The 13,528-nt window shown below is 43.2% G+C and overlaps 1 protein-coding gene across 9 annotated transcripts in view; it reads right to left on the bottom strand.

Annotated features, from left to right (window-relative positions):
- Nucleotides 1-12,904, bottom strand: part of HECTD1 (HECT domain E3 ubiquitin protein ligase 1) — a 63,708-nt gene extending 50,804 nt beyond the window's left edge. For 6 of the 9 annotated variants that reach the window (XM_060273062.1, XM_060273073.1, XM_060273086.1 and 3 more), the window contains exon 1: nt 5,244-5,596. The gene's annotated coding sequence lies outside the window, so the exon portion shown is untranslated. Of the gene's footprint in view, nt 1-5,243; nt 5,615-12,601 lie in introns of those variants that run through there. The other 3 variants (XM_035109990.2, XM_060273066.1, XM_060273082.1) reach the window with 3 other exon arrangements.
- Nucleotides 12,905-13,528: the final 624 nt, after the last annotated feature.

Here is a 13,528-nt window from a genome sequence, read left to right as displayed (position 1 = left end):
TCAAGCAAATTGTCGAGCAGATAATTATTGCAAAAAAATATGCACACTTCAGAAATAATTGTGCACCACAGTAACCTAAGTCTTGCAGTCAGGATAAACTATGCACAATAGATTATATCTGATGATTTAGTATACTTTATTTTATTTGTGCTGATCATGGAAAAAGTGCTGCAAAGTGTCATCTTTGACCAACAGAATTAGTCTTGTGTTGGGAGATTTCACAAGGCACTGCTGAAACAGTTTCAAGGTTATCATTGCAGCCATAACAACTAGAAACATGTTTCAAAATATCACTACTGTATATAAAAGTGTTTGTGTGTGCTGCTCAAAGATGTAATATCATTGGAACAGTACAGTCGTACCTCGGGTTGCGAACACCTCAGGTTACGAACAACCCGGGTTACGAACTTCGCAAACCCGGAAGTATTTTCGCCACATGCGCCGAAGCGCCACGTGCCTTTGCACATGCGCAAAGCGCGAAAATAGCGCTTTGCGCATGCGCAAAACGGCAGCTCGGGCCCTTTTCGGGTTACAAACTTTTCGGGTTACGAACTGCGACCCGGAACGGATCGCGTTCGTAACCCGAGGTACCACTGTACTCAGATATTAAACATTTTGCTGACAATTATTGCTCATGTTATTAAAATAATTTATCCAGGGCTGTAAAAGTGCCAAGTGCCTGATCACCCAAGGATATAGAAATAGTATTGATATTTAAGGATTTTAGTTAGAGGGAGCCTGATGCCTAAAAAAATAATAGTGGTTCCTAGGAATTTGATATGTTTTTCTGCCCTAACTTTTAATCATCTTTATATCTTTTCATTCATCATGTTAGAGTTTTGAATACAACACATAGGTTGATTATGCCAAGATGGTAACATCAAGCCCAGCAGTTCCAAAAAGGACAACACCAGCAAAATGTTACAATCACAATGTTCCAGTACTTCATCAGGGCTTGTATCTAATACTATGCATTCATTTGTTGATGTTGTAATTATACCTTGTCAGAAATGACTATGGCCATGAAGGGAAAACGCAACAGTAGCAGTTCAAGAACCAACATCCTCTTCCTAAATAATAATCAAGTGGTTGGGTTTTGTTTTTTTTACAATTGGAACATCTACTGAAGCATTTTTTGTCTTCCTCTTAGGCCAGGCATCCCCAAACTTCGGCCTCCAGATGTTTTAGACTACAATTCCCATCATCCCTGACCACTGGTCCTGTTAGCTAGGGATCATGGGAGTTGTAGGCCAAAACATCTGGAGGGCCGCAGTTTGGGGGTGCCTGTCTTAGGCTATAAGGTACTGACATAATGATCCCTTCCAAGATTCGAGTAGTGACCACATAATGATTAAAATAAATCCTTAAGACTAAGAAGGATTTTTTTCTGCTGCCATAATATTGCTAATTATGACCAGATATTCCTTAAATATTTAAGGAAATAAAGTTAGTGTGATAACCAATATTACTTAGGAGACTCAATGCAATCAATGTACTTGTCCATAAGTTACAATGCGTCTACTCTGAATATAACCAACACTGAATATTACCCTAATAAATTTTGGTTTAAAGAATTCTGATTGTTGCTGTTTTCATTCACCCTGATGCAAACATCCCTCTAACAGACTGCCTATTTGTAACAGAAGGGTTTGTTAGGATATGTGTATCAGTGAAGAGATACCAACAAATGTGGCAATTAAAGGCTACACTCTTTTGGACTGCAGTACCCACAGCTTCAGCCCAAGCCAATTCATATTGTACTTAAAAGTTTCACTGAGTTCAGAGCTGCATACTTCTAACAGAACATACCCTAAACTCCCAAGAAAGCTGTCCAATGGGTCACTGGATCCGCCAGACCTTCTCAGTGAGCAGAAAAATGATGTCTACTGCCATTGCTGTTCCGCAGGCAGAAACAATCATCCACAGTGAAGGACAAAGGGAGACATTCTGTGGGTATGTCAGGCAAAACACTGACCCACAGAATCCTACGAAAACTCACTCTCATGAAATACTCCAAAAATGGTGGCAAAACTATGCCAGCCCAGGAACTAGTGTTATTCCCACCCCCACCCCCACAATAGCAGACAATGGGTGGGAAAAATTTAAAAACCCAACCTCAGTAGGTAAAAGTAATAGCCACTCCTCCCACCTTATTCACTGGCAGACAGAAAGCAGCAGTGATTAGAAAATGGTGGTATCTCCACCACATAAAATTCCATTACTATTTTGGGACTGGATGCCTTGTTAATGCCCCCTTTCTTTGGTGCTAGAGTGGCCACCTTTAGGTGTTCTTAGAAGAATCAAAGTATCTAGACAAGGCATCCCCAAACTTTGGCCCTCCAGATGTTTTGGACTACAATTCCCATAATCCCTGACCACTGGTCCTCTTAGCTAGGGATCATGGGAGTTGTAGGCCAAAACATCTGGAGGGCCAATGTTTGGGGGTGTCTGATCTAGACCAATTTCAGTCTGGCTTCAGGTCAGGCTTTGAAACCAAAACAGCCTTGGTTAACATGAATGAGCAGCTTTATGACAGAGACAGCAATAGTATGACTGTTGGTTCTCTTGGACTTTTAATCAGTTTTTGATACCACTATGGTATCTTTCTGGACCAATGCTGCAGGACAGGGGGTTATGCTGGACCAACTCTACAGGCATGGTGTTATGGTAGCTCTGCTCCTACCTGCAGGATAAATTTCAAAGGGCTGCATTGCGTCTTTTGCTCTTCCCCATAGCAGCTGTGCTGTGAGATACCACAGGGATCCATCTTGTCCCCCAAGTTATTTATATCTATATGAAGCCATTTAGAGAAGTCATTAAGGGATTTGGAGTTGGGAGCCTTTGGGATGGTGATGGCATGACAACCACTTATATTACTTCTGTCATCTAAGTCATCTGAGGGTGTGCAGGCACTGGACTACTGTAATGAACTACCGTAGATTGCAGTCAATAAATTGTGAGTGAATCCTGGAAAAATGCAGGTCCTTTGGGTTGTTGGTTCTTATGCTGGGGAATGAGACAGACAGCCTGCTCTAGATAGGACTGCACTCCCTTGAAGGAGCAAGTTTGTAGTCTGCAAGTAGTCCCAGGTCCATCTTGTCACCAAAGGTGGCAATGGTGGCCCACAGTACTTTTGGTCACCTTTGGCTGCCTCACCAGCTACAACTGTTCCTGGAAAAGGATAGCTTGGCCACAAAAGTGCATGCTCTGGTAACCTGGTTTACTGTTAACTATTTTGAAACTTTTTGGTACCGTATGGCCTTCCAATGCAATGGAGAGATCAGGGAATGTATTCTGAATGCTACACCTTATTGACTTGATTTACATCAACCTGTATCTTTCTATACATGCACTAAGCTATGTATGCCATTCCCACTGCTTCTGGGCATTGCTTACTTATTTATATGTTCCTAAAGTTCTGTTCTTGCTGTCATTCAATTTTTTATAGTTTTTAGAGACTGATAGTAAATTTTATGTCAACGTTGCTTAAATTTTTTTAAAGTTTCTTTTTTTAATTAATTGTCTCAGTGATATGAATTACTATCTTAATGTAATGCTGATACCTTGTTTTCCTAGGTTTTTAAAAAAAATTCTGATACACTTATCGCTCTTTCTTATGTATTAAACCACTTTGGGTATAATTTGTTATAGAAAACCAGCATAAAAATAAACTAATGATGAGCTGAAAACAGCTGAAAAATTCTCATAATTGCCTTGTACTTCAGAAGCAAAAGACTATCCTTATTGGCATATTAAAGCTTCTTAAAAGGTAAAGGGACCCCTGACCATTAAGGTCCAGTTGTGACTGACTCGTAATTACCTATTTTTGTAAACCTGAGGCTGTTGCTGGATCAATATAACCACCACACACAAAAACAGTTTGCTGAAGTAAATGTGCCCTTTCACACATTTGCTTTTATCCTTCCATAAATGAATTATATTAAAAACATGGAACAAGTTAACTGTACAAAGTTTCTTCAGTTACTGAAGTATTAGGGAGAGGAAGACTCTCTCCAGAATTGTGCCTTTAAAAATATATTGTTGGGCAAAGTCTGTGTGTTTGCTTGTGACAAATTAGCAATTAATAATGTTACCTTTAAATAACATGGGGGGGGCATTCCAGAAAAAAACAACCAACCTTATGGTGTAAAATACTGTACTACCCAATTATAAACAAAGTTACATAGAAATTAGTCAAACTTTCAACTTTCAACTTGGTCTGCATGACACACCAAACTAAAAAAACAATAGAATGATTCCTGCAGACTGAAAACCCCCAGGTAACAACAAAAAACAACAACTTTGTCCTGTATTAAATACATATATCACAAAGGTAAATCCTTCAAAGGTTGCCTACATGCACAGCGAAAGACACACTTTGTTTAAATAAATAAAAGTCAAATACACAATCAGGCACACTCTCCCACAAGGTAATAAATGTGGGGGAAGGGGCCACACTTTTGTGGCAAAGCACATGTTTTCCACGCAGAAGGGTTCAGTCCGTAGTATATCCAGTTAAAAGGATCTTAGGTAACAGGGCTGGAAGTTACCCAAGACTTTGGAGAACCGCTGCCGGTCAGAGTAGATACTACTGGGCTACATAGACCGACAGCCTGGACATGAGGTACCTTCACACGTTCGTGATATAACTATTTGCCGACCTTCTACGACGAGATTGAAAAAAAGCCAACGCCAGACAATACATACTGCCAGGGATGTTATACTGACTTTTACAGATCTGGCTTGCAATCCAACCCCACCTGCAATTCTCCGAGAGTAAGCCCCGCTGAGCTCAACAGCATTCCCTCCCGAGTAGACACGGTTAACATTACAGCCCCTAGTCACAAAGGAGAGACGAAAACAACGTAAGGCCACAAGCCCAGGCACCGAGAGGAAGCCGATCACTTCCCCTCCTCAGGGCCCGCAGCCCAGGGCTCTGGCGAGCCCCGCAGAAGAAGCACCTGCTCGTCTCTCCTCCTACTAGGCCCACAGGCCCCAACCAGATCTCTTCGCGGCGGCCCGGGGAGGCTACCCCGCTCGCTCCCCTCCCGTCCCCAAACCCTCCGTTTCCCCAGGCCTACCAAGCCCCGCCGCGCCTGGACTCGGCGTGGCCTCTCTCCAGCCTCCCCGCTCCAGCCGCCTTCCCCACACGGACCCCGAAGCCCAGCCTGACCCGCCACCGGCGGAGCCGTCCCGGAACCGCCTGCCTCGGAGCCCCAGCTCTCCCCGCCTCCTCTTCTTACCCGGGCCGGGCCGCGGCGCTCGCGTTGTCTGGCAGCCGCAGGCCTCGCAGGGTGACCCGGTCAGGCGGCTTAGGAAAGGCCGCCGCGAGGCCCCGCCGCGCTCTTGTTTCCTCCTCCCCGCTGCCCGAGAGCGAGTGACTCGCTCGCTCTCCGCGGCGCCGCAGACTTTCTCCTCAGACGCCGCCGCCGCCGCCGCTGTGGCCGCCTCAGCTTCCCGGCGTCCTTCGCTCACCTCCCTCAGTCCATCGCCAGGCAGCGACGCACCCCGTCCATCTTGATCCTCCCGGCAGAAGATGGGGAGGGGGAGGGTGACGGGGAAGCGAGCGCCACAGACACTAGAGGAGAAGGAGGAGGAAGGGGAGCGGGAGGGGGAGGAGCCCGCCAGCCTCGGAGTCACGCTCGGGCAGACTCCGGGAGCCGCGCGGGGAGATACCGAGGGCCGGCAGAGGGGGCGCTGCGGAGGCCAAGCTCGCGTCGGCGTTTCCTACGCTCTTTTCTTACCCGCCGCCGGTTAGTTCTCGGATTGGTTTCCCTCAGATTCCGCGCCCTTCCGTAAGTAACGTTGGGGAAGCATCTGGATGGGTTGAAATGAAGCAGCAACGGGAAGCGCCCTATCGCTTTCCTCAGGGCGCAATGGCGAACTTTTATTCTCTCCCCTCCTCGTTAAAAACGAGCAAGAAGCGCCCTCCCCTCATATCATATACTGTACTTCACATGTCTCCCGCGCCCCAAGGGACTGGACGAGAGAACAAAAATCAAAACCTTCACGCGAGGCGCCATTACATTGCGGGATCCGCGGCCCACTGGCTCCTGTGGCTTTAAAGCGGGATGTGAGGGGGCGATTTTATTAACGACAACCAAGTTCCTTGGGTGAGCGGAGGTTCCTCCCAGCTGTAGCTCGGACAACGGGGTAGCTCCCCTCAGGCCCAATAAGCCTGGGGAATGGGCAGGGATTATAAGAACTCCAGGCCCACCCACAAGGGCCGGGGAGGGGGCCTTCAGAAGGGATATATATACAGTATATTTACAATTTTTAAAATATATATTATTATTTATACTCTGCCTATCTGGGGCAGTGAGTGCACCTGGCAAGTGGGTCAACAGGTTGTTCTCCAACTGCATATACTGCACAGACACCGTCTATTTAAAGCACATCGCACCACCACCAAAGACTTGTTGGAATTGTTAAAGGTGCTGGGAATTGTCACTCTAGGAGGGTGAACAACAATCTCCAGGGTTATTTGTAGGAAAAGGAAAAGTGCTTTAAATGTATTGGGGGGGGGTACACAGCCTAAGTCAGAGATAGGGTGACCCTCCAGATTCTGTTGAGCTCTTAACTCCTAACAGCCCCATCCAAAGATGTTGGAAGTCCAACAATTGTCCCTAGTCAAGATGGTCATGTAGTGTTTTCTCCACTTGAGGAGCCAATCTATGTGAGCATGTGGGCAGCAAAGACATATTAGAAAGACAATATAAGGAGTGCTAATTTTACCACCCAACATTTAATAATATTTCCTATATTCCTTCTCCCAACGTGCTCAGGATTCAACTCTCCTCACCACAATCCTACAAAACAATTTATACCAAGGGATAATGAGTGGCCAAGTGAGATTTATTTATTTATTTATTTAATGTTATTTATTTTATTTAATGGTTGAGCAGCCATTTGAGTCTATGTGTCTCCAGTCTAAGCCTTATCTGTCTGATGCTACACTGGGGGGTTGAGGTGGGTGACACCTCCAGTGTTTCAGACCACAAATGAAGTATTTCTCAAGGACACGGACACATACATTCTGACTAGCTCACTGATTCTACATAATATTAAATAATTGAGTGTAAGTTCAGTTATATACAAAGTATACATGCATATTAACTTTTTTTTAAAGGACAGGGCTCTTGCACCTGGAATGGAAGAGGGGAATTTTTAGCAGGTGTAGCTTGTCATGCAATTAGCTCTTCAGTACAACTATTAAAGGTGCAGGAGTCCTGCCCTCTTTTGCATCAGCCCTTCCTAACCAATGTATGCCAAAGGCACAAATTAAAATGAGGGAGGAGCTGTCCTTCTGAGGTATATATATAAACAAAAGGCCTTTGGAGCTTGCTGCATCTCTCCAAAAATGGGAAATGGAAATGGCACTCTTTATGGAATAATGCAGTAAACATATGGCCAAACTGTTAATTTACAAGGTATGTATGTTTTCCAAGCAGTTCCAGGGCAGCTCCCAAGCAGTTCTAAAATGTTAGCTAAAGTGAACAATTCTCCAGTGAGTACATGTGCTAGCTATGGTCATGCTCTCTTTAGCATAAAGGTTGATGGAAGCAGAGAATCCATATATGTATGACTGCAGTTCCACAGGGCAGGGTTAACTCATTGGTAAGGATTTCAGAGGCTTCCAGTTTGCTCCACAATTAGGAGAGAACCTAACCATTTTTGCCTCATTGACTCATGGGCAAATTGGAATGTAAATCTGAGCATCAGTCTGTGTCATTTACACACCAGCAGAGCCCTGGGGACAATGCAACTACACTATGTAGAATGCAGTTCTCTCACCACCTCATTTCTTTGTATATTATTATTATTATTATTATTATTATTATTATTATTATTTGAATTTATATACCGCCCTATATGCGGAGGTGTCAGGGCGGTTCACAGAAGAAAATCAAAATATAAAACCACAAAATATATAGTCCCTTCCTGGGGTATTGTATGGGGAAAATATGTGCCTCTGGAAAGTATAGTTGCAGTACAGTACAAAGAAGCCAGTCCAAGGACCTGGTTTTTAATTTGTTTTTGTTTTTTTAGTAGAATGTTCAGTGTTCACTCTTTTATTAAATGTTTGCACATGAACAGAGTGTCCTGGACCCATTTTGCATGTAGGAGAAACTGGCACAGGACAGAAATAGACTGTTTCATTCATTCCTACACATGGGGCAACCACAGCCTTGAGACAAACAGCTTTCTGCAGATAGACCCACCATGTGAAACGTATTTTAACAGTGACTATATACATAAATTGTTGTTTGTTTTCACTTTTGGTGAATGTATACACGCCATCATTTTTAATATTTCACAGAATTTTCCTCAGCATGAAAGGGAATGGATAAACCTTGTTCATATATGGTTGGGTACATTGGATCACCTCAACTGGGGCTAATGTGTTTAGGAATGAGGGGTAAACTGGTTGAAGGTTAGTTAACATTCTTAATTGTGTGTGGTTAAATCTGCATAAAATAGAGCACCCTTTAATTTCCCCCCCTTGGTGTTTATTGTGAACTGCCTTAGGAAGGCCTTTGATTGCGACATGCATTATAAATAAAACCTCTAAATAATCAATAAACATTGTATTACAACCTTCAAAGCTGCAGTTCTGAACATACATTATTTGAAATAGAGTTTTCATTAAATTAATGGGGCATAATCTGATCATGTTTTAGGATATAAATTGAACTGTCACCCTAGTGTTACGATTTAGTTCATTCGTTTTAAAACCTGTAATCTATGGTTCTGAGATCCATCATTAAGTAGGAACTGATGAGATGGTTGGACAGTGTTCTCGAAGCTACGAACATGAGTTTGACCAAACTGCGGGAGGCAGTGGAAGACAGGAGTGCCTGGCGTGCTATGGTCCATGGGGTCACGAGTCGGACATGACTAAACAACTAAACAACAATAACATCTACTCAGAACATTTTGTATATAATTACTCACTGTGATTTGCTATGAAAAAGGCCACATTCAGGCACACTGGGTCATCACAGTGGTTCTTTTTGTAGAGTTGCATGACATTTTTAGTGAGGGCATTAGTCACAAAAGAAGTTAATAATATAATTAACATAAGATTATAGATCTTCTTCTTTTAAAAAACAATAACACATATGTATCTTTTCCACAAACAGGAGCACAAACAAGATTGGAACAATTGAAAAGAGAGAGAGACTGAAATTGACATTGCTGTGTGGAGTGTTCTGTTTAGTATTCCAGTCAGTCATGCCATCCTCTAGGATAGTCCATTCCATTCCCACCCGGTTTCCATCACCTGCCCTGCCCACATCATTGGTCAGCATTCCAGGGCTACTGAGCACATACAGTCTCCATTCAGCTACTCTGGGTTTTCTTTAATGATCAGGGTGGGGGAAGCTGATTGTAATGCCATCAGCTCCTGTTTCAGGTTCCAGGACAACACCAGTAAAAATTAACTTACTGTAACTTTAAATACTGCGGGACCCAGGTGGCGCTGTGGTTAAACCACAGAGCCTAGAGCTTGCTGATCAGAAGGTCGGCGGTTCGAATCCCTGTGACGGGGTGAGCTCCCGTTGCTTGGTCCCAGCTCCTGCCAACCTAGCAGTTCGAAAGCACGTCAAAATGCAAGTAGATAAATAGGAACCGCTACAGCGGGAAGGTAAACGGCGTTTCCATGTGCTGCTCTGGTTTGCCAGAAGCGGCTTTGTCATGCTGGCCACATGACCTGGAAGCTATACGCCGGCTCCCTCGGCCAATAATGCGAGATGAGCGCGCAACCCCAGAGTCGGTCACGACTGGACCTAATGGTCAGGGGTCCCTTTACCTTTAACTTTAAATACTAAACCCGGCAAGACACAAACCTGACTACCTAAACCTAGCACAAAGGATTGAGAGTGTTCCCGTGGATGGAGACTAGTCTATGAGCTGGGTGGACTGGTGAAACATGGAGATGGGAGTAGTAAATTGGTGGCTTGAGGGGAATTTGTGAGGGTAAGCCCATAGCTGCCAAGTTATCCCTTTTTAAAAGGGATTTTCCCTTATGCTGAATAGGCTTCCTCGCGAGAAAAGGGAAAACTTGGCAGCTATGGGTAAGCCCATTCAATGGAACATTTGTCCTTGAGGGCTTCTAAACCAAAATAGATTTCAGGCAGTAGGCTTGTGGTAGGGGTTACAAGGGCCTATAGATAGGCGTGAGCCTTGTGGAAAACATTTTGATCCCACTGTTGGGGAGGTTAGCTTATCTATAGCAAATTCAATCAAGAAGTTTAAGTACCCATTCATTCTTAATTGTTAAATAGGAAAGAGCTGGAGATAAGTGATTATCAGGATTTTTTTTTTGCTTCAGTCTTATTTATTGATGCACAATTAAAATGGGGCAAAACCCACCCGAGATAGTGAACATCAGCATTTATTCCAAATAGTCTACAGTGAGGTTGCTGACCTTGAGCCAGACATCTTGGAGAGCGAAGTCAAATGGGCCTTAGAAAGCACTGCTTTCAATTTTAAAAGATGATGCTGTTAAGGTGCTACACCCAATATGCCAGCAAGTTTGGAAAACTCAGCAATGGCCAGAGGATTGGAGAAGATCAGTCTACATCCCAATTCCAAAGAAGGGCAGTGCCAAAGGATGCTCCAACTACCGCACAATTGCGCTCATTTCACATACTAGCAAGGTTATGCTTAAAATTCTACAGGGCAGGCTTAGGCAGTATGTGGACTGAGAACTCCCAGAAGTGCAAGCTGGATTTCGAAGGGGCAGGGGAACCAGGGACCAAATTGCAAACATGCGCTGGATAATGGAGAAAGCTAGAGAGTTCCAGAAAAACGTCTACTTCTGCTTCATTGACTATGCAAAAGCCTTTGACTGTGTCGACCACAACAAACTATGGCAAGTTCTTAAAGAAATGGGAGTGCCTGATCACCTCATCTGTCTCCTGAGAAATCTCTATGTGGGACAAAAAGCTGCAGTTAGAACTGGATATGGAACAACTGATTGGTTCAAAATTGGGAAAGGAGTACGACAAGGTTGTATATTGTCTCCCTGCTTATTTAACTTATATGCAGAATTCATCATGCGAAAGGCTGGACTAGATGAATCCCAAGCCGGAATTAAGATTGCCGGAAGAAATACCAACAACCTCAGATATGCAGATGACACAACCTTGATGGCAGAAAGAGAGGAGGAATTAAAGAACCTTTTAATGCGGGTGAAAGAGGAGAGTGCAAAATATGGTCTGAAGCTCAACATCAAAAAAACCAAGATCATGGCCACTGGTCCCATAACCTCCTGGCAAATAGAAGGAGAAGAAATGGAGGCAGTGAGAGATTTTACTTTCTTGGGCTCCTTGATCACTACAGATGGTGACAGCAGTCACAAAATTAATAGACGCCTGCTTCTTGGGAGAAAAGCAATGACAAACCTAGACAGCATCTTAAAAAGCAGAGACATCACCTTGCCTACAAAGGTCCGTATAGTTAAAGCTATGGATTTCCCAGTAGTGATGTATGGAAGTGAGAGCTGGACCATAAAGAAGACTGATCGCCGAAGAATTGATGCTTTTGAATTATGGTGCTGGAGGAGACTCTTGAGAGTCCCATGGACTGCAAGAAGATCAAACCTATCCATTCTTAAGGAAATCAGCCCTGAGTGCTTACTGGAAGGACAGATCGTGAAGCTGAGGCTCCAATACTTTGGCCACCTCATGAGAAGAGAAGAATCCTTGGAAAAGACCCTGATGTTGGGAAAGATTGAGGGCACTAGGAGAAGGGGACGACAGAGGACGAGATGGTTGGACAGTGTTCTCGAAGCTACGGACATGAGTTTGACCAAACTGCGGGAGACAGTGCAAGACAGGAGTGCCTGGCGTGCTATGGTCAATGGGGTCACGAAGAGTCGGCCACGACTAAACGACTAAACAACAACAAGTCTACAGTGAAGCAATTAAAAGGCACTGTGGAGTTGGTGCTTTTTACCTTGTCACTTTTGACTGAAAATCTGCCATTATTCAAAAGATATACAGTTGTTTTAATAAGTAAAACAAATTGGGATAAATTCTTAAAATGGCATTAACAATACAAAAAATTTCATTTTAATCCTTTGGATTTTAGTTTTATTTATGTGCCCCAAAATATCACAAAAACAGTTCCTGCCTCACACACTTTCCCAATTAAATTTGTGTCATTTTTAAATTTTAACATAAACATTTTCATTAGTCATATTTCAAAACACTGCTTGGCTGATGCTTCTATGTATGAAACCAGTCTGGGATTCTGAAATCTGAGCATGGTAGAGGTACCCTAAATGACCCCATAGATCTTAGCAACATGGCTTGGGATGACACAGTTTTCTAAGTGTAAGAAGAACAAAACACATTTATTATACTTGTGATCAAATGCTTAGCAATGTTGGTTTTTTGTACTTCTGCTTTATTCCTACCTAGCACAGAATACAGAACATTCACCTTTTCCATCTTATCTTTAAATAAATCACCATATAATTCATTTTCTTAAAGAAACAAATGTTTCAATCTGTTGTGCTTTTTCACAGAAAAAAAGTCATTTCCTGTTTCAGATTATTCTTGTTACAGTACAGTCAAAAGGATTAGCTACTTACTTGATGTGTCCACTGAAAGGGTTACACAGTAAAATGTCTTATTCAGTCCAGATGGCTTTTCAGACATCTTCATGAAAAATACTTTTATCCAGAAAAGCGAATCCTGCTTTAAATCTTTTTCATTTAAAAAGGGGTTGGGGGGTTGGGTGAAACTTCATATTAAGATCCCAGCAGTTCTCTTTCAGTTTGGCTCTTGTAAAATCCTAGACCATGGCTGAACATAGGGTCAACGTTGTGGCTTTTCCATATCGTGTCACTGTCTGTAATCTTGGATCCCGGTAATCACAAGTGCAACTACGTCAGCTGTAGAGCACACTGTTTACCATTCACCAGCTTGTGCAATATGTTGCAATGAGAAGTGTGTTAAAGGTTGACTATTACATTCTTCAAATGTTTTGATTAGTCATGCTGCTGTGTTTTCTGCCTGAGGACTGTATGCAGTGTAAGTTTTGAAAGTGCACTGTATTTGAAAACAGCAGTCTAGTCTTTATATAGCCATTTCTTCTCAACTTCCGCTTTCAGACATAACTAACAGGATCTTCCAGGCAGGATATTTTTTCTGCTTAAAAAAAGAATCTATAATAAGTGAGCAAACGTTCTATAGATGTAGCCTCCTCAAGCTTGTGAGTCCAGCAGACAGGAAGTGAACTCCCTGCTTAAACTTCCTGCTTGTGCCAGGCTAAGAGTAAAGTGATGAGGAAGGCGTCAACTTTGATTCCAGCCAATCAGGAATTGCAAGAGGATGACATACAATCATTCTGTGTATAACCACATTTATTCCAGGATGACTAACACAGGTTGGCTTTCGTAACCACAATAGCTGTGCATGCCCTGTGGAACTTTTGACTTGGGGTTTTTGACAATTTCAAAAACAGTTTGCAAAGTGGTATTTTAGCTGTACTTCGGTGAAGGGGCATGAATCAGTCC

Source organism: Zootoca vivipara, chromosome 1, assembly GCF_963506605.1.
Source record: "Zootoca vivipara chromosome 1, rZooViv1.1, whole genome shotgun sequence".
Taxonomy (NCBI): Eukaryota; Metazoa; Chordata; class Lepidosauria; order Squamata; family Lacertidae; genus Zootoca; species Zootoca vivipara.
Note: the sequence above shows the minus strand (reverse complement) of the source record. Positions and strands in the feature narration are given on the sequence as shown.